The 13,588-nt window shown below is 48.9% G+C and overlaps 1 protein-coding gene across 2 annotated transcripts in view; it reads right to left on the bottom strand.

Moving 5' to 3' along the window:
- LOC119091730 (UDP-glucose 6-dehydrogenase sgl) overlaps nt 1-12,182 on the bottom strand; it is a 47,068-nt gene extending 34,886 nt beyond the window's left edge. Inside the window, exon 1 of one of the 2 annotated variants that reach the window (XM_037214579.1) lies at nt 12,061-12,182. The gene's annotated coding sequence lies outside the window, so the exon portion shown is untranslated. Of the gene's footprint in view, nt 1-276; nt 372-12,060 lie in introns of those variants that run through there. The other variant, XM_037214580.1, reaches the window with a different exon arrangement.
- Between the last annotated feature and the right edge of the window lie 1,406 nt (nt 12,183-13,588).

Consider the following 13,588-nt stretch of genomic DNA (forward strand, 5'->3'; position numbering starts at 1 on the left):
TGGTGTAGTACAGCAGGGTAGTCATCGCCCCAGAATCCCCGTGGTTTCCGTTAACATAATTAACAAAAGAAGCAAGGAGAAAAGTTCACTTTAACTGTGAAAACGCCGGAAATAGTATAACATAATCACAAGTAAGCAGCCTGAGTGAACTCGTCAAAAGTTCGCGTTGCGGCTGGCAAACAATTCCCATCTTGAAAAGAAAAGGTGCATATTCAAAGCAGAACATACCCGAACTTGACAACGGGTGACAAACACATTACGCCAAAGCTTATCTACCTTGACAGATGCGGTGGGCGGTTGTTGCAGGGGGCGCGCTGCGCGGGACGTGGCGGCTGGTGGCGTTGACGCGGCGCGCGCAGCTGGCCGGGCGAGCTCCGCGGACCGACAGCGGCGCCGGCAGACGGGCCAGACCGGCCAGCCACGGGCGGACGTGGCCGGCGGCGAATCGCTGCCGCCGCTGCGAGGCCCGATTACGGGGCAATAGCCGAGGTCGGCATCCGCCCCCCCCCCCCCGCCCCGCCGTCCCAGCAAGATTCGTGGAGAACGACCGGCGCGGCGGCCGACGGATGCTATACGGTACCATAAACCGGCGGCTATCGGGCCTGTAGTGCGACGGTGGAGGGGCCACCACAAGCGTGCTGTTGGGTGTGGCCAGAACACACGGCCTCTCCCAGCACCAGTTAGCTGGCCGTTAGTTTTGCACCACTGGGCCTGGACGCTGACATTAAGGGAAACGGCTTTAATATCGGTACCTGCTAGGCGCAGCGCCAGTGCCAAACAGCACGCACCTTAGCTGCCGCCTAAGGTCAGGTTTTTCATTTTTTCATTATTTTTGGAGACCATCCGCTGGAGCCTGACCAAACGAGCACACATGCATGCTCCTTTGATCAAGCTGCTTCAAAACACCGCCATTCGCCCATACAACGGTTTGGTTCTACACGGGTTCGCACTGCCAAATAAAGCCCGTGCAACAGCTTCGTCATCGCTTGACATCGTCTCTCAGCTTAGTAAGCACGTACTGGAGAAGCGAAGCCCAGTGGTAATACCACACAGTCATGCAACAATTGACGGAAACCCATTTCGCTTTCGCTTGGCGTAACACGACCTGCAGCACCGCGGTCCACTTTGCAATTCGCAACTGCATGAAAATGGTACCACACATTAAAGTGCGGGTGTTTTTTCCGTCACTGCCAACAGTGCGGCAGCGTCATAAAAGCGCGATTCCAGAATACAGTTCTCTCAAACGCATCTCGACCGCGGCAAAAGACCACCCGGGCATCCGGCACATGCTCGACATTAACACCATCGCGTTCATCTACATTGCACTTTTCTGAATAATAATTTCATATTATGAGTGTGCAGCGCCGCAGTCACATCACCTTTCATCTGAACCGCACGTACCTGTCAGTTTCCTCCCGAGAATGCGTCCGAGTGCACCCATGCGTGATTTGTGACCCTGGCTGTAAGACGCCTCTCGTGTCCGCGCGCCAGCAGCCCCATGCCAGTGTGCAACATGGGGCTGGAATTTGCGCACGGCTTACATAAGCCCGAGACGATTGGCAGTGCCGAGTGGCGACGACGACGCCCAACAGCGTGAACGCGGCATGTACGAGAATGTCCGTCCCATCAGACTACCGGCAATCGCATTGCCAGCGGTCGCAATAAATAAAACAAAGCAATAACATTAATCTAGATGTTAACACAAATTAATTCAACTAAGGACAACATGAATGAAACACGTGCATTGCCCACCACGCTTTCGTAAGGAAGCGATTCGTTATGCAGCGTGAGCGATGATGAGTCTGGGACCCCCGTTGCGGGAGGGCGCTGATTTACGCCAGTCGGTCCGTTGCGCCAAATATGGGAGCGCAGATCGAGGACGATCGCAGGGATTAGCTATGACGATGATTTTGTTACCGATGTTTGACGCCGTTGGGAATGTGGCAGCAGTGTGCATTAGACGAACGGAGCTGACGGAAGCGCAACGCGGATCATTCTGGAATTGTGCGGAATCGAAGCATTGCGGCTGTGGTGAGATATTCAGAAATACGACAACGGCGGTAGAGTCAACATAGTTTGATTGAAATTTCCCGTTTGTACCGGGTGACTTAGCCAATATCAAATTAACGACGACTTGGCCGTGAACAACCAACTGAGCGCTTTTCACAACGTATTTGTGCACCAAAACACCAAACGCCGCACCGCTTCGTTAGCCATGCCATGAGTCGGCGATAGGCAGGCGGAACTTGACGACGGCAGTACAGACATAAAAAAATAGAGACGTAGATACATCTGGCCATCAAAGAACCACAACAGCCCATCGGGATTGGCCTCCTTCGCGTTCCGCACACACAACATAGCAGACAACATGGTTCGCTTGAAGTTTCCAGTGCGCAAAAAGGGCTGAGCGGTGACCGGCCATGAACTGAGCACGGCCTTGCGTTCGAATTCCACATGACGGTCTGCACTCCGCATCACAAAGGACCGAACCGTTTCGTTCACTACGCATTTGAGGCGCTACCAGCCCGCGATGAATGGATGTGAAATTGGCCTAAAACATATTTGGTAACCATTCAGCAAGGCCGTGATGAAGTTACAAGCGACCGCAACATATGGCGCGTCATTGCGTTCGTTTTTTATCGTGGTAGATTGTGCGGAGGAGGCACGGTGCCAAAGTGAGTCACATATTTGAATCTGAAATACCATCACTGAAACTGGCATGGCATGACTGCGTTGACTTCGCCACCAGTAGGCAGTTATACAATAGGAGGATAAGATGATCACTTACGTGTAAGGTCTGAGTCTGAGGATCTCACTTCTACGAACATATGCATGGGTTAATAATCAGGCATGACGGACAACGCCGTGAATAAACCATGAGGCGCTACGTTGTAAAAACCCGCTCGCCAGCGCATCACTGACTACCAAAGACAGCAAGCACCAGGGGAGGGGAGGGGCCACGGAGACGGGGATGATACAGGAGAACAGGACACCAGGTTAAGGGGGACACACGAAAGGCTGCCCAACCGACTGTCCAGCCCCGCCCCCTCCCCTTTCGCCCCAACAAACTTCGACGTTCAGTGCGGGGAGGTACAGTCAGAGTGATCAGCCACATCTCAGATTAAAAAGCACAACATAAATTTTCGCCAAAGTTGTCCTTGATTCATCTCATGTCGTCGCGCAAGGAAATTGGCTTGCGGGTCGATCTCCCTTCTAACACCCACACGCCCCATGTCTTAAAGAGCATCATCGCAATCTCTCTCCCGCTGCAGCCATGAATGTCGACGACCAAACGGACGAAACAGTCCAAAAATTGTACTGTTAAACCCTTTCCACGCAGGCAACCTTCGGTTGGACGAGGTGCCGCCAGCGTGATTAATTAAAGCCTCAGCGACCGTATGTCACACTCGACATGCATCAGCAGCCGAGGCCACATTCAACTACAATCGGAGTTTGATCTCCTGAATCGATGGCTTTCGAGCTCGAGGCAAAACTCAGTTCAGAAGGCTCGCAAGGATTACTCGCACCCGTGACATAGAAGAGGGGCAGAAACTGCGTATCTAGCCATGCGACAATGTTTTCTCCTGATGCTGTTGCTGTTTGAACCAACACAGTTTATCCCTTCAATGCATTCTCATTCCTGGTTCCGTCCTTCCTTAGATTACACTCAGCATACGCATTGCAGGCCTGCTCACCTGCCTACAAGTCTGCATCAATCATCACATTCGTTGAACAATCTTCACATCCCAACCGGCAAAGGACGTGCATCTAAAGGAAATTTATCCCGATCTCTCTTCATTTCCAAGTATTTTGCTGATGCGCCAATATATCTCAAGCTATTCCGCGCCTCCGTGACGGACACATAGCATGATTCGCCTCGTTGATGCGTCACGTTCAGCATCCGAAAATTTCTTTGAGTCACTGAGTCAAAAGTCCACATCCAGTACTGCCTTACCACTCAAGCCTCATGCAAAACCTAGGCTCCTGCTCGCACGGTTTTCCAAGTGATCTCATCATGATGGGCATGTAAATGAAAGCCATCCATGCTGCAGCATAATCCATACCTCAGTACTTCAATACGTTTGCGACCTTTCGTCTCCTCCGCCGTCAGCGGAAAAAATCACAGTCATTGGTCTTTCTCGCTCCCAGGCTTCTGAACAGTTGTTATCCATGCGTGTCCGCATACACATTAGCACAAACGACAGAAAAAACGTGGTTCACATGGGGATTTGGCCCCAGCCCGAGCCCAAAGCCCACTGCTACCATTCACGATACACCAAACGGACATGTTATCGAAAGTTAACGCGGGTGAAGGTCGTAAAACACATAAAAGGTAGCCACACAGTCTATTTAACATGACTCTAGCCAGATGCGAAATCCACAGGGAATCAATTCGCCCCGCTGTGGAGGCTGACCAAACAGCCGAGGCTGGCGGACGCCAGATTGCCATGCTGCCATGCTGCCAGGCTACCCTGAAACCAGTGCCGAATCTAAGCTCATCTTGACGTACAGGGAGTGATGATGGGGATAAATCACCTATGATGAAACAAGCTAACTTATGGCCGTTAGCATACATTTCAGTGAAAAGACTAAGACAACAAAGTTTCTCTTTTCAACAAACAATACGTTCAACACGCCATTGTACGCTGTTCAATACGTCACTGTTTCATCGCGCTATGGAACGTTTACACGATGTTCAGGTGCGGCGTAACAGCCCGTGCGCTATTGCCAACCCAGCACTCAATTGCTGGTACGTCAATCTCCCGTGAAGGGCCTGTTGCGATGCCAGACGTGTTTGCTGAACCAAATATCGTTATGTGCTCGTGTTTTGGCCCTTGCTCGTGGTGATCTTGCACATTCATTCGTGAGTTTAATGTGTTTACTTGTATTTGCTTACTCGGTTATGGTGCTTGTCTTACTTTATTCGATTTTAAGTCTTAATTTCGATTTCGCGTCTGGCTTCGGCAGGCTTTGGACAACTAGCACCCATGTCCAACTCCCTGTACTGTGTAGCCAAAAAACATGATTCATGATTAAAACTTGCAGAGCTTGCACAACATTGGCCGAGAGTCAATTAACGTCAATCATACCTGGGAATCGCGGCCACAGATGTCAGATATGAACGACTCGACGATTCCATTCTTCTTGATCTTGAACGCATGGTTAATGGGGTGGCAGAATTTGAATGACGTTTCTATGGCGTCATGCATGTCCTGAATGTTCTTGAAAGTCCGTACGAAATAGTCTGCTCACTTTCATGGGCGTATAGTTTAGACACTAGACACTTTTAGGTCTTAAAAAGGGCAGAGCCGTGAACTGCACTGATTGATCTTCCAAATGGCCATTTCAGTTCGAAACCCAATACGGATGTGGAGCACACCCATCAATCCCATAAAAGTTGCTGGCATGTACAGAATAAAACTATGTGCGAATCATTATTTATCATGAGCCATGTTCATAAAATTGTCGCTTTTAGTACTTAAGTACGAAAAGCGACGTTTCGTACGTACGTTTCGTAGTTACGTACGACGTACTTTTCGAACTTTTGGCAAGATTATACAATTAACCAAAACAAGAGAAATCAGCACGAAGTCGGTAAAGTTTTCGCCTGGACAAAATACTCCGCAAATGACGGGGAAACCTACTATAGTGAATGTACACAACATCCACAAAACGCCTTCGACCGACCGGACACTGGATCCCTGCCGGCCGGGCGGACACTGGACCCCGTCAGCCGGGGCGGACACTGGACCACCCCTGCCGGCGGTGTCACAGCATAAAGGCATGCTGGCAGACCCGAACACCACACATTTCCATGCACTGAGCCACAGCGAGATGGCAAACTCGAACTTTTAACCCATAACTTTTCCCTAACTTTTGACGCACGTTGGAGCCTTGGTAAGTAGCCTGCCATTTATGTGCTCGAGACTCGAGCATCATTAGAGGCAGGCTTGTGAAAAAGTCATCGGAATGCAGAAAGTGCACGTACTAAGCCGCCCGTACTCCGCCAGGGCAGACTGCATGGATGCACCACGGCAGGCTCGCCGGTAGTGAGGCACTCACTCAACCACTGGAGCCCACCTCACCAAGCGCACAGCGCTTCAGCTCATCCAGTGGAGCTCAGTACGCCCAGGCCGGGCCGGCCCTTTCCAGCGCAGGTGGACCCACTGGTCGCTGAGGCCGGCGGCGCGCTACGCCCAGAACTGGACCCAGCCGCGCAAGACGTGGATGACGTCATCGGCGCGCGGAGTGCGGCCGCACAGGGAGAGAAATAGTCGGCCTTCAATACACGGCAGCAGGTACTGGTTAAAGGATCAAAAGATCAGCCCGGGAGACCCCAGCGTGTCCAACTGCCAAGAAAAACTTTTCATACGTGCTTGAATAGGTTGAAAGGAAAATGCACAAAAATGCCGTGCTCTTATCTTGCCCTGTCTCAAAGTAAAACTTGTCAAGCACGCCTCAATGCCTTGAAAGGAAACTGCACACAACGATCAGGGCGCGGCAATTAAAGCCGGTTTCATTATGGGGTGTAGTGCTGCACACACCAACATTTAATTGTATTTTTAACAGCACAGGACTAGCGCACAGGACTACAGCACGGGACTACTGACCACAACACCTCCATGCACGTGTGTGGCTTGCTCTTGAAGAAAACACACTAGCTCCGTCTTGGGCCGTGATTTAAGGGGCTTTTCTCACTTGACATAGTGCCGTGCATGGGTTGTTAGGATATGTGTTTGAATGATCTATAGTTCAAGCTCGTTTTTTGGCAGAGCGTGCATACGTTACCAACATTATCCGTTTTACTCCTTAGTTTGCTTAGCCTTGATATTTTCTATGCTTCTGGCTCCTTGGTTTTAACACGTTTTATTCTCTATATTTCAAGCTCCTCAAATTTTAAGACTGAACATTTCATATAATTCATGACAATTTTCAAAATTAATTCATGACCACCACTGGAAACGACGAACATTCTCCTGATACACCTCAACGACTGTTTGGCTTTTTCACCCTCACACTGACGCGGAGGGGGAGAGAGGGGGAGGGTGCTGGCCTCACCCCTGATTTTTTTATAGAATAAGTGTAAAACGGCCCGCGCCATTCTCCTTATGCTGTTCTCACCTTATCGCACACCATAAAAATTCATTCCGACATTCTCCGGTCAATTATACCAGTAAAATAACCTAGACAAGTTTTAGCTCAGTTATGGGCTCAGCCGTGGTTGAATTTCGGTAAAAACGTCATTTGCATTGCTAATCCAATACTACACCGTTATTGCGGCTCTCCGACGCACTTAACTGCTGAGGTTATATATATATATATATATATATATATATATATATATATATATATATACATATATATGGCGTCACCCGCCTCTAACCTTGGCAGGAAGGGCGGGCACCGAGGAGAATCGAACCCCGTACCTTTGGTTTGCCAGACGCGCAGCTGATCCACTACACTGGCTGTAGTACTATCACTACACTAAAACAGTGGTGCAGCTAAGCAAGCCGTTCTGTTGTCATAAGAGTGAAACGGCAGACGAATTGTGGGATGATTGTTGACGTACTACATAAAAAATGAATAGATGACGTCGTGTGATCTGGCATAAAATTACGACATAATACAAGCAAGAAGTCATAATTCCATAGTCTCTCAAACGATGTTTAAATTCCATCCGCACCTCTATCCTGCCCGTGGATAATGGATAGCAAGGGGTCAGGTACCTGCCCGCGTCCAGCCCCCCCCCCCCCTCGGTCAGTTCTTGATTAGTGCGAAGCCCTGTCGGCGCGAGGGTTTGCCAGCATCTCACGGTACATTTGATGGCCAGTTGTTTCTGGTATGAAGACAACACAAAAGTGTACTTTGTACGCTACCAAGACCATCCATGCTGTCAGACTAAACCGCCACGTTAAGAGGACATCAATCTGTCCGTCTCAAGTCTGCCTTACATGTCTGTGTATGACTTGATGAAGACATCTCTTTACGTCCATCAATATATAGCGGATATTCATGCATAATCATTAAGGATATTTGAGAATGTAATGAACATAGTATCTTGCAGGTCTGCAAACTGTGCATTTCAGAGTTGTCTGATAACATTGCTCTGTGATGGCACTGCCAATTGATGTTTCATACATGTGCTTATTTACGAGTTGCTGGTTACAAACATGCCTCACAAACATGCCTCATGCAAATACCACAGCACAATTTAATCTAAAAGTTCGAGTTTCGTGTGGCTTCCGGGCCACTTCACAAGATCGGGCAATAATGGCGCAGGCTGAGCAGCATCTGTCGCGCTCAAATCCCCGCCTGCTGTCCCGGATCTCGCTGAGCGGGCGGCTATTTCACCCAATGAAGCCGTGTTTGGCAGGCCGGGAACTCCGCGGCGTGTACATAGGTGATAAATTGGTTGCTCGCTCAGACTTAGGCTGAAGCTGGTGGTGATAAATCGGTGGTCCCATTGAACCCTTGTTGAAACCGAAAGCTTTTGGAGTACGACGAAAGAACAACGTCTGGCAAAAAGATAGATGCCATGGGAATCAGAGCTGTGCTGATATTCCCAACGCACTAAAAATGCAACAAAAAAGTAAAGTTTTGGTAAATCAGCTCGCCACGTTAAGAAATTCATGTCCTTTGGCGACCGCGTTGGAAACCAGCAGTTAGCGTAGCAACTGAGTGCGCTCCAAGTATTTTCGTAAGCATTTTCCCTCATTTTCGTCCGAAACATCATACCCATTAGTTAATGCATGTTATGGGCCATAGTCTAAACGTTCACCAAAAAACGGCGTTACAATGCATATCCGTCGTCTGATTACACTCTGTCTACGCGTCATTGCGGCGACCTTCAAGTACAACCTGCGCGCCGGCGGCGAAAACAAAGCAGCAAACAAAGGGGTACCGGCGTGCCTCGCCGACACCGCGCATGTGGGAAACCCAGGCAAGCGAACAAAGAGCGCGGACAGAAGGGCTGACCGTGCGGGGGGATGGTACGCCGGGCCGGGACGGGCCGGGGCCGGGGCCGAGGCCGAGGCCGGGCCGGGGCAGGGGCGCCGGGCGGCGCCGGCAGCCCCCGCCGCAGGCGCCGGCTGACGACATCGGCTGGGGCCAATGACCAGCGGCACGCTCCCCACCTCTCGCGCAAGGCCGCCGAAGGACGGCCATACCCGCCTACGCTGTGAGGCCGCGACCGGCCCCCGTACGGCCGGCGGCCGGCCCGCGCCGCGGGACGGCGCCCACCGTCGCACTCGCGGGATTCGTCACCGCTTTACCGGAACGAGGCAGTCACATGTCATACACGGTCGGTTCACATCGCATGACACATGGTGTGTCGGCTCGTGTGTCGGTCGGCTCACACGGTGCGGTCACATTTTTGCGCGTGATGGACGTGAAACGCGTGTGATGTTTATCGGATGTGTCGTAGCCGCAAACAGGACATGCTCTCTTCTCCTGCCTTCCTTCTGGTCACGCTGGGTCCGAAGAGCTTACGAGAAGACGAACTAACGCAATTTTGATGGCATATTTGAATGCCTGGCATGCAGTTTATGTTTGCCCTGTTGAAGACAGCTAACGACGGTGTATCAATTGCAGCTTTCTCACACAGCTCATTTGGATTCAAACAGGATTCCTGCTTCCTTCGCTGCGCGAAGGAGATATGCTATCAGCGTCGGTAGCTTCTCCGCCAACGTCACGTTGACTAATGTATCAACAATAAGAAGTACACTTGAGTTAATACGGGCACTACCATGCAGCCATAACTTTCCTCTAAGGGGGCAGGGGCAATGTTAGAAACTCGAACCTCCTGCATTTTGGAATGAATCGCTGCGAAATCCCCCACAGCATCTGATGTAAGAACTACGGACTCAGGGAGGCAATGACTCCCACCTTCCACCCCTGGCTACGCCCCTGAGTAAACATTGCATGCTATTGCACACACACGACTCCCTCGGATACTGTTCCTTCGAATGCTATTCCGCGCCCTCGGGCCATACACCAATGGCTATTACTTAGATGTGGTTCATGCCCCCGTTTTGCGCAAAGAATCCGTGCCGTTGGCATCGGTAAAGCACCGCCTCCAGTCGCACATTGGTCTGCATCTCAGTGATGCACCACGTATGCTAATCATCTTAACACCCGCTCGGGTAAGGAGGGGGCAATTTGACCCCCGAGGGTTTTTTGGAATGGTTTTCCAGCGACGATTTTGCATAGGTGTAAACAATTGAACAGTTTAGATGTACCTTGTAAGGTCACTGACCTAAGGCAGGTCAGTCGGGCCACATATTCGGCGCAGACGATTTCTAAAAAAAAATATTTTAGCTTATTGGTATACGCAGTCATGACAGTCATGAAGATGTCACTTAACAGAACACGTGTCACACTGTGAGCACATCCCGCAAAGATTCTATGTGACATCACGTAAAATAACACATTTTTGATGCCCTGCATATACACCCTCGATGTCTCTGACCATGATTGGGGTTCTAGGGCCTCCCCACTACAAACGTCATGTTGTGCCCACCCTTCATGCATCACCCATGTTGTTTTGTACCCTTTTGTTTTGCTTCCTTGTAACAAAATTTCAAACAAAGTTAAAGCATGCACAAAGCCAACATGCTTTGGGTATCACTTGATGGTCATGACTACCATAAATCTTGCTCAAATAAATGGGTGTTTGGTAATGATACAAGAAACAAGCAGTGGAAATTGCAGTTTGTGACAATACAGAATGTTACATGTGTTGATAAATGCAAAGATGGAGGAAGCAAGGTTGCTGGCCCTCTAGCTCCACAAGTATTTACACACATTGTTGCCCCTAGATAGGAATAACTTGGCAAGAGATGGGGAAACAGCAAGGAAAATGCAGTTCAAATAAAATCTTCACCACTACAGCATACCATGCAGCTTATGAAAAGCTTGTCCCCAGGTGGAAAGTGCACATCATACAGAGTTTTATCAAAGCTTAAATGATGCTAAGCTGTTGTCCCCTCCCAACCCAAATCCTACAGCCTTGATAGCTATGCAACATTTTGATGTACTATGGTACATTACCAGAAGTTGATATTTGAGTAAAATGGCCAGATGGCCAGATCTCAAGGGAAATGGCCAGACCTCATGAATACCAAATAAAAGACAGCAGCACCACTCATAGTAAATATACCAAATAAAGATATTATTCTAACAAATTTATTGAAATATTCAGGTGCTAGGTGTGTATGCTCATCATGACTTCAAGTACGACAACCCTATATATGCTATACATACAAGGTTTTCCTGCCAAAAAACATCTTTCAGGCCTCTTATGTGTGACATTGGTGCATGAATGCAGAAACAGGGATTTAGGCAAGAAAGAGATTGGAAGCTGTCCATTTAAATCATCAAAAATGTGTGACATAATATGTTGACACAAAACACTTCTTACATTGTGTATACCTTCACAAAACATTTCATGATACCTTAAACAGTCCTGCAAAACATCATATGAAACATTCTACTCGGCACACAGTGCATGCACACTAGCGTGGCACTTTGCTGCGCAATACACACTTGAAATGTGCACTTGTAACATTTTGCATCTTGGGATTTGCAAGATGCCACACCCAATTGTGCCTGATATTTGCAAGATGTCATGTCAAATTTTAACTGGTAGCTGTAAGGTGACACATGCAATGTTTAACTCAAAGTAATGTTTAAGTTAGCTGAATAGCTAGCTCCAGGTATACAAGTTAAAAACTCTGGAATCAGTCACATCAATTTTTCTGGATAGGTCATTCACTTACTTTTACCATGGCAAGTCAGTGAAAAACATCCCACCATCATTTCATGCATCAAGATGCAACCATTATTATCAGACACCAAAATAAATACCAACATTTCAGACACAGCTGAAAAGTGAGGCAATGCATGCTGATGTCACATAGTTAATAACACGTACATGAAACCCTGTACAATAATTCCAAAACACATTCCTTCGAGGGTGAGCAGCAAAAGGAGGCTCATCAAGTATTTATCAACAGGAACCTACCGGTGAACAGATTCATAAACATGTGCGCCATCACTCACCTATGACAGATGGACCACCAGGCTGGAATAGGGCCGGAGGTTCAGTGAATCATTGGCAAAGGATGTCCCTTATCCCAAAGAGCCGGATACCACAACTAATGCAATTTCAATCACCTCGAACAACTCACTCGCCTCTGCGAGCAATATTACAGCCGATGCTTAAACAACTTTGCGCGCCGCAATGGTAGCCATAGCGTACAATATGAAATAATAAATTGCTGCCAAATTTGATCATTTTTTGAAGGAGATAAATTCACTTACAAAAACAAAAAGCGCATTTTTTTCTCAGTCCCTCCAGACGCATGGCCCAACATTGGGCACCGAGGGTCTCGACCAATAAAGGAGCCCTTTACCGTTGCAGCCGCCCCGAACGAAGCACAAATCCTTGAAAGGGGCCCTGAGGTTCCCACTAGGATAGGGCCGACAGTTTGGTATTTATTATCTCACTGGCATGGAAGGAAGCCCACTGGCATGGAAGCCCTCACTGCACCAGGGTGCCCCCGGTTGGTGCAGGAGACCCTCTGACTGACATTTTGAGGTCCGTCCTTCGACCTGGGCTCTGTTCATATGGCTTGGTGCATAAGGTTTCCGTTTCAAAACGTTCATAATGTTTTGGGCCCTTGCAAAGGCGGACTTGAATTCCATGCCCGTTGAAAATTTGGTGTCTGAAATTGAGTGCCTCTAGAAATAAAGATCATGGCGCCCTGAGAGGAAGGTTTTGGTGATAATTCGTCGTCTGGGCCAGTCCAGAATTCGGCAAGGGACGCGGCAAGGACCTTGTGGTTGGTGCACTTAGTATTTGATGCCTCATGGCGATAAGATTCATGTGATAAATGAATGAAAGTTTTGATGCTGATTACAAATAACATTTTGGCCTCTTTCGGGGTACCAAAGCCTCGTGAGAACCAAGGGAGGAGGAGGGGGTGCACGGCCTATGCCCCCCCCCCCCCCCGGGATCCACCCATCCACCCTTGGCAGTGACGAGACTTGAATCGCAGGATCGTATTAGAATCTGGTTCTTTTTAATCAATTTTGTTTAACTTATTTTGTTCCAAAGCCATCAACAGTCACGTAACCAGAAGCGCACGCAGTAAGGGGCTAATCGGGCCTGGAGTGATCATTCAACCGAAGAGACCCACTTCGCTGCTTAGGTGCCCTCCTTTCGGCAATTGGATTGGGGAGCCATCATAAAGTCCGTGATCGCAGCGTCCAGTGTTCATGTCGTCCAGCAATTCCGTGCTCATTGCGGGTGTTTATAAGAACCAGGGACGCAAAGTCCAGAGTTGCAAAGTCCAGAGTCGTAAAGTCCACTGTTCAAAACGTCCAGTATCCATGGCAACCAGGGTAGTTTGGATTCCTGCCGCTAGATGATACTACGGAAGCATCTTTGAGTCCTGCCGCTATTTCTCTCTTTTGTCAACAGAGGCACAGTCAATCTGGCATTCTACTGATGATGACGTGATGCGTACAGTCAGGCATGGTTACTATAAATAACCTAGACACCTGGCGGCCGTGTCCGGCCTGGGCG

This window comes from Pollicipes pollicipes, unplaced genomic scaffold (genome assembly GCF_011947565.3).
Source record: "Pollicipes pollicipes isolate AB1234 unplaced genomic scaffold, Ppol_2.1 Scaffold_3447;HRSCAF=4054_pilon_pilon_pilon, whole genome shotgun sequence".
NCBI classification, from domain to species: domain Eukaryota; kingdom Metazoa; phylum Arthropoda; class Thecostraca; order Pollicipedomorpha; family Pollicipedidae; genus Pollicipes; species Pollicipes pollicipes.